Below are 11,674 nucleotides of genomic sequence, written 5' to 3' on the forward strand. Positions count from 1 at the left end.
GATCATTACTGTTTTAACAAGGGAGAGAAAGTTGTTATCTCGGGAAAACACAGAAGAAGAAGGCTCGGAGACCAAGAGACATACCCTTCAGGAATAGGAGTCATCTTTTGATGTCAGTGTTAAGAGGTGCAGAGATAATAATTCACTTTGGGACTTAGGAGCAGCCTAACATTTTCTCAGACATCATTAAGTTAAAAGTGCCAGGTCATGGGCAGAGCAGAAACTGAAAAACATTTAGTTTAGGTTCCTAGTTTTGCACCAGTATACAGAAAAGACAATAATGACAGTGTTATATTTCACCATAAATGCAAATTTGAATGGATAGGAGCCCATTTCTGCCAAAATAAATAATGAAAAGCACATATGCAGTTTAAAATCAGTAGCAGATCTACGACTCGAAATTCGTAATACTTTTTGAAGTTTTGAAGCTATAGGTCCGTGATTTCAGACAGAGGTGGAAAAAAGTGTGTATCATTTCTAGTTGGTTACCGTCAGTTTTGCCAGCTGAAATAACAACTTTAGCTAGCAGAATTTATCAGCTGTAGCTAGCTAGCTAATCAACGCTTGAAAACACTGTCTACAACTGACTGGTTTTAAAAAGATAAGCTTGTAAATGACTGACGATAGACCTGCATGCCCCAGGTAAAATAGCAGCCTCCTCAGCAGTTGATGATCCATGTAAAAGACAGCTGGTCCTAGTTTTATTGTATGAAAAGGAAAAATGATAGATCAGACTGTTCTTTTGTTCTAACATAACCCCCCATTCATTAAATGCAGAGTATTGCTCTTGCTACAGCATCATGCAAAAAGTTTCAAGATTTGTAGAGATCCAAAGCTTGCCATGCCTACGGGTGCTGAGATATGATTACCAAATCGCTGTTCAGGGGATGGGTATAACAAATGGTCAATTATGGGTTTTAAGTCAAAATGATGAGATTGTCAAAACTATGACTCTTAGTCAAATGATGAGATATAAAGTCAAAATCACAAGATAGTGTGGAAGATAGTTCTGGAAGCAATGGGCTTCCATAGGTTTAAATAACAACACAGAGGAAAACCTCACCTGTCCAGACACTATCAAACTCAGCCACTTCAACACACACACACACACACACAACTCCATCCTTACATTTTCATTTAATTTGTCCAGAGATGTCCCAAGGCTGCTATGGCCCTATTGACTGATCCCCAAGCTATGACCTTTAAGTCCGACCTGCAGCACTAATTAATCGGAGCAGAGTGATACATTCAGAGGTTGAACCAACACCTAGCACAGGCAGCCCTCCTCTCAGACAAAAACATTTTACACCAGGAGAAAGCACTGAAACCCTATGTACATATTCCAACAGCAAACATATGAATGCAATACTCCCTGAACTAAGCGCTTTAAGGAGAGGTTGAACTGATAATAAAGATTTAAATAAATGTCAAGGAAAACCTGTGCTCCCTCTATCTCGGGGATATAATATCTCTGGGAACAGTTGGCAGAGAAATTCATGAGACAAATATTTGCACCAAAAGATAAAAGTAAAGAGCCAGGGATTTGAGTCCTACACCTCGCTGAGCACTGCTGGTTTGGTATTCATTTCCCAGCTGGATGGAAGCAGAATTTAGTGGACACATAGATTATTCATCTGTGACTCCAGCACAACCACTTACAGCCCTATTTCTCAAAAAACACACCAAAATGTAAAACTGACTACAACATGCTCACTGATTTATGGTTCAGTCAGTCAATCAGACTGTTATTGGAATAAATTATTTTTATTATTCAACTTTCTTTTTTCATTTTTATTTATAGAGCAGGATTGGCAGGAAAAATAGCATTCACCCAATTCCATTTTTGATGCGATCTGGGAATCCTAAGCGACCTTGAGTGGTGGACTTAAAACATGGATGAATAACTGATGGCTGGAAAACAGATGAAAATGAAAAGAAAAGCTCAGAGCCTCTGTCGCTCTCCCCCTCCCGCGCTCGCTTGTCGTCCTCTCTGCTTCGAATGCAGCAAAGCATTTTCAATGAGTTACCATAGAGATGATTATTGCAGTGGCTGTTGTGAAGAATTTGGCTCGAAACCTCAGGGACAGTACCAGCATGGCAGATATGCAGAGCAAAAGGAAATAAAGATAGATAAACAGACATCGCTCAAGAGGAGGTTTTCCAGGGTCAAGAACATCAAGCCAGTCTATCCTCTACTTGTCTAGAATTTCAAAATGATATTCATTTTCAGTTTTTGGGATGGAGAATGTTCACTTTCCTTCCCTCGAGTATTTATTTATATTTATTTTAAGAAGCATCATCAAATAAAAGCACACAGACGAGGAGGGTAATGTCAGGTCTTGGAGGGCTTGTCGCCACTTTGGTCCAGGTGTCCTTGAGTAAGACACGTAACTCAGTTGCTCCACTGGAGCCTCTCAACGGCAAACAGTTGAAGACTGTGGCTGTACTGAGCTGCTCCCATACGTGAATGTGTGCAACTGTACCATGAATGTTAAGCAGGGCATAGCTGGAAAAGCGCAAGCATGCTCAGTTGAATTTCCCTGAGGTAAATAAAAGTACAAAAGAAAAGAATCCAATGAGCTATATTTTAAAGGTATGTCATTTTTCAGCACAGTAAGCTGTGAGTCAAAGGTTAGGGCTTACAAAACCAGCCTGAATATAGAGACAAAGCTGTCATACGCGATATAAAAACAAAAAAGAAATCAAAAGGCTAAAGCTGGCAAAATCTGAATTTTGCAAATAAAAAGCAATGTCACCTTTGTCTGGTGTTTGATTCCAGTGTTGAGGCTTAAACAATGCTCCCATATAAAGAAGTGTGTGGCAAGAATAAGGTGTCACAGTAAAAGTTGTGTAATAGCAATTGCTGCAATAACCTGCTGAGGGACTAATGACCATTAGCCCTCCATTTCTCCCACTCTCTGTGCATTTTGTACATTATTTCTGTGGAATATTACATAATGCCAGATTTGCTGTGCAGTAATTTGATTACATGTAAATTCATTTATGGATATTTACCATGTATGATTAATACGAGTTGAAATAATGAAGGTCTAAAAGAAATTGTTTGATAGCACCTTTACTTCTGCACGTTGGATTATGGAGGGGGTTAGCCTAGCTTAGCATAAACACTGGAATCAGATGGAAACAGCTAGCCTGGCTTTCTGCAAAGTTAAAGAATGTGGTTATCAACACCTCTAAAGCTCAATAATTAATATTTTCTCCAAACAGTAATGTAAAAACAACATTTTGTGGTCTTGGCAAACAACAGTTTATCAATTTGTCCAGTACTTGTGCATTGTCTCTGCTGGTTGCCTGGCCAACCTCACTGTCACAACAAGTTTCCTGACTTGCTGTTATTTACCAAGAAACAATTTTGAACGATATCAGCCGATTGAATGGGCGTTATCAGTTGTTTATCACTAACATAGATATGAGGCCCTACTCTCCCCAGTTGGCTCAGTAGGCCGTTATCATCTATTGGTAAGCTGGATCAATATTAGATGCTCAGAGCAACTGCTCGACTGCAGCGCTGTAAGATGACATAGTAAGAACATTAGTATTTTAACCCAAACCACGACATTTTCACTAAATCTAACCTAAACCAAGTAATGTTTGCTTTGTTTGAATTCATAATGGGACTCACAGAGTGTTAAAAGTGGACACCAAGTGGTCCAGACCCCGCTAACGCCAACCGTTACCATGTAAATAGATGATGACGGCCTTCTGAACCTCCTAGTAGATGTAGCAGACCCCTTCTAACCCATATTATATAAACTTTATTTCAGACCCAGGGGGATCCATATCACAATAAAAAACACACAGAGTTTAACATAAAATACAAAAATACAAAACCTTCCTTAATGTTCAGTGTCTGACATACAGACATGTTCGCCAATGGTTCCAGTCTGGAAGAAAATCTGACAGAACTGCGTACAGGGTTAGCCAAAACAGTGATCAAGTCATTTTCTGACTCAGATACCCTACACATAAATCTATACATCAGGTTACGTAAAACAGCAGAGCAGGTAGGTACCCCGACACTGACAAACATTTGGCTTGCACTGGAGCTTCTTGGAGCCCTCAGCAGCAGCCTCATGCTGTCATTATAAGCCACTATGAGTTTTCTAATGCTGCCTTGCTTATAACGACACCACAGGTAGGCAGTATACTACTCATATGTATGAGGCTGATAACCAATGATAACGCCCATTCAATGGAGTGATAACATTCGAAACGGGTGAACAATTACAGCACGTACGGATTAAACAAATGCAATGTGTGTTAATTAACTTTAAAAACAGTAAGTGGGCCGATTTTGAACTTTGGATGGAACCACGCTAGCAGTTTCCACCGCTTTACACAAGCAGTGTAGTCTAATTCCTTGGGCATGAATATACTTGGCCAATAAAGCTGATTCCGATTCTGCTTCCAGTCTTTATGCTAATAAGCTAATTGCTGTACAGACGTGAGAGTGGAATCAATTGTCAGATTGTCATTGTCATCTAACTCACGGCAAGAAAGAAAATAAGCGTATTTCTATTCTATATTATTCCTTCATAACTAGATTTCAACGCAAAGCTTGGAGAAAAAGCAGGACACTCCTTGAGGCCAGCTGTTATTGTGCTATAGTAGAAAGTATTCCCATACTCCCAAACAAAGTTAAAGTAATCACATTACCACAAACCAATTGCCACATAGTGAATCTTTTTTTTTTTTAGAGCCACTGGGGGTCTCTGGGCATCTTTGGTTATAACAAAACAAGGGCAAAATGTTCAGTAAAAGACTAGAATAAGAGGGGGAACAACTCCACTTTTTATAATTATTTGCTGCCATGTACAGTATATTCCATTTAACCCTGAGCACACAGACAGCATTCACGAGCAAACTGCATTTCACCAGACTGCTGTGTCAGTTATTACTGAGGTATATTTCACCAAGAAGCGCTGGTGTTATACTGTAAGACTCCCTGTAGGGTTTAAGGCCAATGAAAGTGCTCCAATTTTCTTCCTTTTGTTGGAAATCAAACCTGTGACCTTTAAATCACAGGAGATTCTCTCTCAGCCTTTTTTTTCCAAAGTGTTGTTATACATATATATGTTGTTTCTTTCTTGGATTTTTGGTTAGCAGTGGCACTATATTTAATAAAGGCACAACATAGAGAAAAGAGTAAAATGTATGAAGTTTAACATTTCTGGATCTGTTTTGTTCACTCGGGGTATGACGGATAGGCAGCAGTGAGGAGGTACTCCACAGTCTGCTTTAAGGGACTGAGTGAGATGAAGGAGCAGATCACTGCCTTTCTGATGAGACTCTGGGCTGTTAGGAAGCCATTATGCGGCAAACTGCAGCGTTCTTCAATCTTCCTCTCATCGATAGCACAGGTAAACCTACCTCTGTGCACCGAGGAACGCCACGGCCGCGATCAATACAACGATCAAGAGACAATACCCGGCTTGAGGCAGCCCTTACCAGTAATCATCCTCTTCAATAATCCTTTTTGGGTGAAATAGAAGTTACAATATCTTTAACATCAGTGGGACTATTTATGCAGGTCCAGAGGGGCTCTAAAGAGGACAGCAGGTGAAAGGGCCGAGCTTGGCTATTTATGTCCACAAAACGGCAAGTGGATCAATAAAACCATGACACAGTTAAAAAGCATTTCTGCAGAAGTTCCACGGATCATTTGAGAGTCGGGCTATATTTTGTTTATGACTTTAAGGTTGAAAATGAATGCCCTTCATAATGGGCCTCATGTTCTACAGTATCTACCTCTATCCTAAGGCATTGCCCGGAGCTGCTTATCATGACACGTAAAGAGATAAATCCATCCTCTGGCTACAGACAAACAAACCAGCATGTAAACTAAATTTTAAATATTAAAGGATCAGAGGAAGTTATACATCCCTCTGTAACCTCAGTTTAATGCATGTAAGGTTATGCAGAATATCTCTACAACATGTACAACATGAGGTGCCCTGTGTAGGGCTTATGCTTTTGTGTTTTTGCACAATCAGAGGACAAAAATGAAAAAATGTTGGCATGAATAAAGACGATAGGACGACGTAATGTTGGGGGAAGATTGTTCATGAAATGATATGGATGCACACATGAAAGGGGTTGTAATGGTCCTGTCAAGGCCTATGTCTGCTTTTTAGATTTCATATTTTTGTCCGTCCTGTTCCTATTTTGCAAACACCATTTGTGGTTGACAAGCTAACTAAAGGCCACCCTTATATATTCATATCACAAAATATACCCCTGCACATCAAAACCCATCTTTCCTCGGGATTAACCCACACTGCTGTTATTCCCACTGGGAGGAATCCCGATGAGGAGCTGCAGCACCGACTGGTCGGACATGATAACACAGCATGTGATCTCACCATTACAGTTATTATATGGCCACCAACCGAGACGTATGTAAACCCATTCCTCCTGCACACCTTTTCTCCACCGTGAGGTAAAACCACACACTGCAGCTTTCTAATAGAAAACCCTTTATAAAGGGTTTATAAATTGTATCTAATGCCTTTAAATCATTTACTTATGCTTTATAAATGTGTTGTTAGACATTAATAAGCCATTAGCAAGTTCATTTGCATAGCACCATCAACATAATAAGGCATTAAGACAAGACATAAAATAATCACAAGGCGATATAAAAAGACACAAGATCACAAGTTTCACGTTCTACGAGCCATTAGTAGAGGTTATGTGCAATTATGAATGTTAATAAGTCATTCATTGTTGTTAAAAGGTTATCAATCAAGTCTGCAGTTGTAAATGTTAATAAGATGGTAATAAATGGATTTGGGTCTAGCTGTGGGGAGCCTTTTTCCAGACGTTAAAGGCTCTAAAGACTTATTTAATCAGCTCCTTACTATGAACAATGGGGTCCTACATGCACACAAAATTTTCTGTAAAGTAATACAAGTTTTGGTTCTTTCATATATAACTGATGTTTTGTTACGCTGATGAAGGAGGTTCGGCTGCATTTGGATAACGTGATGTACTTCTGTGCAACAATCAGGATTGAGCAACATTTGACTCTGCTGGATGACAGTTGGAAGCTAGTTTGGTCACTGTGAATAGTTTGTGAGTGTTGAACTCTGAATAAGTAATACAAAAAGACGTTTTTTTACTTCGTTGCTTATTTAGTAATGAAATGTTATGGAGAAGTACTTACAATTTGATGCCAAGTTATAAGTATAAGTCATAAGTCTGTATTCCCCAGCATCGCCAAAAACAAGTCCAGCAACTAATAGAAATAATCAGATGATTATATAGGTTGTAAACAAACTGGCAGTTTTTGCTGGATTAGCTAAGTGAGCACACCAGCACTACGGTTTACAGACTTTTATCTACCGTTCTTGCCATATTCACGGTTTTCCTGAACAGAGAGGCATTAGTAGACAGTAGACCTTGCATGGGCATTTACTTTAGGTTTTACTTACAGACACAATGGTAGCTAATCTGGCATCATGCATGCACTCTGTTTGATTGTCTTATCACTTTTGGTTGTTTTTTTTGCCCCATTGCACCCACTTTTAGTAATGTTGCAGCGTTCCAAGATCTCAGAAGTTCCTTTTGTGAGCATGGCATTATCATAATGAAGCCAATAAAATAAAACCAAAGCTGTATTAAACCAAAGTTTTCCTCTAAAGGAAGAGATCAACATGCACTTTCTAAGAGACAATATATTAAAAAAAGTGTATTAGTGAGCTTCAGTGTGCTGGATGTTGTTTTTTTTAACCTAAGGAGAGAACCAGCCTAGCTGTTTCCCCCGTTTCCAGTCTTTGTGGTAAACTAAGCTAACCGGCTGCTGGCAGTACCCTTATATTTAACGCATATATGACGGTGGCATCGATCTTCTCACCAAATTTCCCAAAATGTCAAACTACTCCTTTCATTATTGTTTATGTTTATTGTTCATTATTGTGCATTAGCCGCTGATTTATTAAGAAATAATAAAGCATAGGTTAGAAAGCGGTACCAAAAAAAAAAAAAAAACACAACAAAAAAATTATTTTTATGAATTATTAAAAAAAAAAAAAAAAACTAAACACAAAGCGGCTCTATTCGTATGAGCCAATAATATGAATTAATTTCCCAAACCTCAATTATGTAAAAGGAGCAGCTCACTCGCTCTATGAAGCATTGTCTTTCTATCATCATAAGCCAGACAAATAAAACCTTTGCTGTCTGAAGAAACCAATCCACAGCTGACTGAAAAGAATGGGACTCCGCTCCAAGATCCCTACACATCCGCTCCTCTTTCCTCATTCTTGCCCTCAATTCCCAAAGCAATCTCAAGTCAGTGGTTCTATTAAAACAATATTGCCTCATGCAAATTGATACTGTCAAGCCCCCTGATTTTATTTCTCGTCCCTACCACTGCTTTCCAATGCTTTAATGGAGATTGTGCCAACCAGACTTTGCAGCATCAGGTAGCATCAATGGTATCAACAGAACAATCTGACAATAGACCTTTTTCACAGCAGACATGTTGACATGTCATAGTAGGAAAAGCACAGGTGTATTCAAAACCATTAATGATGGCTGCATTCCACTTAGGAGAGGTCCTGGTGTTGTGCATTCTGACTCACTGAAATAGCTTACTGGGACTCTTGATGGAATTGAGCCATCGGTAAGGTTATCAATTTCAGCTGTGCTCTTCCTACTATGACATGTCAAAATGTCTGCTGTGAAAAAGGTCTATGATCTCTGGGCACTTTCAGGCTAAAAAAAAGAGCAATATGTGACATTAAATGGATGAGCACTTCATTAAGCCCTGCTGCCAACAATCTAACCTGCAGCTGTACAGCTTCCAGATCGCACAACATTTTGGTGAAGCAACATAATTATCCTAATTGCCAGGTGGGAGCCTGTACTATTGTTACGTTTCAATGGCAATGTTAATGACTTTCCATACATAGCATGTAGCACCTACTCATCCCTGAACACAGTCTGGAAATAAAAAATAAATAAAAAAACCTCTTAACATAAGATTTATCTTGTCGGCTTCATTAGCAACCATTTAATTAAATGACTGATTTACATGCTGGGCACTTTGGCACTGCTCAACTTCTCACATACATTAGTCATAAGGTGTTGCAGTGTGTGCACTTGCAGAGTCCCCCCACTGAGTCCATTAGGACTGTCGTCTGCTCCGTGGAATATTTCTGTTTCTTTAGCTCAGACGATTGACTTGGCTGAGGTCTGCACTCTTTTAGTAATGAGGCCTTTGCTGTAAGTATGTGGGTGGGTTTCAGTCAGCCATTCGTGGTTTATGAATAACGATAGCTCTTTGGTCTGACAGAATAAATTGTCAGCTAAAGGCCTCCAGTTCTTTATGGACATCAGTGCTGTTTTTTTTAGTGAAGTCCAAGGTTAACAATGGTAATGCAAATTTGTTGTTATTTTGTTGCAAAAAAAAAAAAAAAGCATTAATTGAAAGCTTAATGTGAACAAACATATGTCTTACAGTTGTTTTTGCAATTGCTAATAAACGTTTTTGACAACAGGGCAAAACCACACACCCAAAGTGCTGAGCACCTCATAGATCCTGCAAAATGAAGCACTGCATTCAAAACTACCTAAACACAGTGATCAACAATAACGAGATAAGTAAAATGGGTTTTCTGTAGCTCATTAAAATGTCTCATTTTGTGTTGCTTGTGGTTAAATGGAAACTAAGTTATTCACTTTTGTGGCTGGCTTCACAATGATTCAGCTAACAGCTTCAAAACAAAAAAAAATTTCTACCATCACAACCAGTGAAACAAGTTTTTAAACATTTGTATGAGTTTGGTGACACAGCTAAAGTTTCATTTTCAACATGCGATTAGTTGCACTAAAGTTGTATATCGAAAAATATTACCACTTATATATTAGTCAAAGCAAAGCAGAACACAGCTTTGCAATTTCAGTACAAGAAGAAACTTCTGAGCCTCTAAACAAATAGGCTTCCTGTTCCACTGTCAGTCATTATGTTAATTCGCTAATGCAGATTAAAAAGTAATTGTTAACCATGTGTACACAGAATAATCTGCCTTGGCTGACTGCTGTGGAACAGATAAGAATAGGCTGTAGAGATGTCCAGTGTAGGGCATTATATGCTTCATTACACGCCTTTGTTCCTAGTGTATTCATTTAAAAAGATTCAGGAGGAGCAGAACCAACTGTAACCGTATCTTCCCCTTTCACTTTCCTTCACTCAAATTTCACCTTATGTACAGTAATAAGGATAAGGTGTTAATTTAACCTGTGGCTTCTTCGTGAAACTTGGGAGATTTGTCTTAATTAGAGGCTAGTCTCTGGGTTTTTTTCAACATGTGAAACTTATAATAAAAACTAGTGTTAAGAACAATGCCTACACTTTGCCTGAAATGTGTAATAGCGGAGGCTATTACAGAGGCTTGATCAAATAGTGAAAAACCCCACGTTATAAATATCCCAATAGTAGTGCTGCAACTAAAGATTCATTCTAATATCTGCCAATATTTTCTAGATGAAGCCATTGGAAATACCATCTTTCCAAAGCAAAAATCAACATTGTCAACTTACTCATTTTGGAATTTGACAACGTTGAAAGTGTCACAGAAGACAAAGAAAAGCAGTACATCTTAACATTTAAGAAACTTGAAACTAGTGAAACAAATGACTAAAGGCCTGACCACACCAAAAGGTGGCAAAGTAAAATTCACTATTAATGTTAGCGCTAGTCAGTCACAATAGCTGCCCAAGCTTCTTTCTGTTTCACTCCTCTCTGGCATTTTGCTCCAGGATGGTGCATCATTTCATTTAATAAGGAGTTATCAGGATTAAGGGGAATACAAATATTGCTAAATGACAGTTAGAAAACTAAAGCGACAATAAACGCGTCACACTGTTTTCACATCAACTGGTCACAGAACTGCAAACCCTTCCTCTTTTGTGGAGTTTATGTCCCAACAGAGGTGGTTAAATACAAATGGTTGTGCAACACAGCTAATAAGCTACAAAAGCTTCTTCCATATTGGACTGACAAAGGTCACCAAAGTTGTTCATTTTAATGGAATTCTGCAAAATGTTGCCAATTTGAATGCTGGTGACCAGGCTTTAAAATGATTACCGTTTAAATGTGTTGTAGCTTTTGATTGACTAATCGATGAATCTGTTAATCGTGTCTGCTCTCACTTAATAGTCTTTTCACAGCATAGAGGCATGACCATAACACAATGATATGATTCAACACAAGTTTCAGAAACTCTTAAATTTAAGATATATGGTATTAAAGCGCCTTCATCTTAAGGGGCTGTACTTGATATTCAGAACATTAATACAACAGCAAACAACTATTTGCTATGTAATGCTATTGTGGAGTAATGGCGTCCTGAGCGGAGATGAAGTCACACTCCCTCTGTGTGTGTTGTAATCAGACATTCTCTGTTCTATGTTTTTATAGCCGGTCGGCCGTGTATATATCTGACACGAGGGCCATGACAAAGTGTATTTAACGAGTTGGGGAACAGTCTGTGACCCGTTCACGCTTCACCTGGATTCTTTACCGTGTGTAACTGAAAAGCTTGTAATCAGCATGTCCGCTCAACATGTGGTAACTTTTGCATCCCTGTCGGTTCTCTTACATATATCAAGTAACTGCAAAAGGTAGAAAACTGGAGACAGACAAGCT

This window comes from Sander vitreus, chromosome 2, assembly GCF_031162955.1.
Source record: "Sander vitreus isolate 19-12246 chromosome 2, sanVit1, whole genome shotgun sequence".
In the NCBI taxonomy this organism is placed as follows: Eukaryota; Metazoa; Chordata; class Actinopteri; order Perciformes; family Percidae; genus Sander; species Sander vitreus.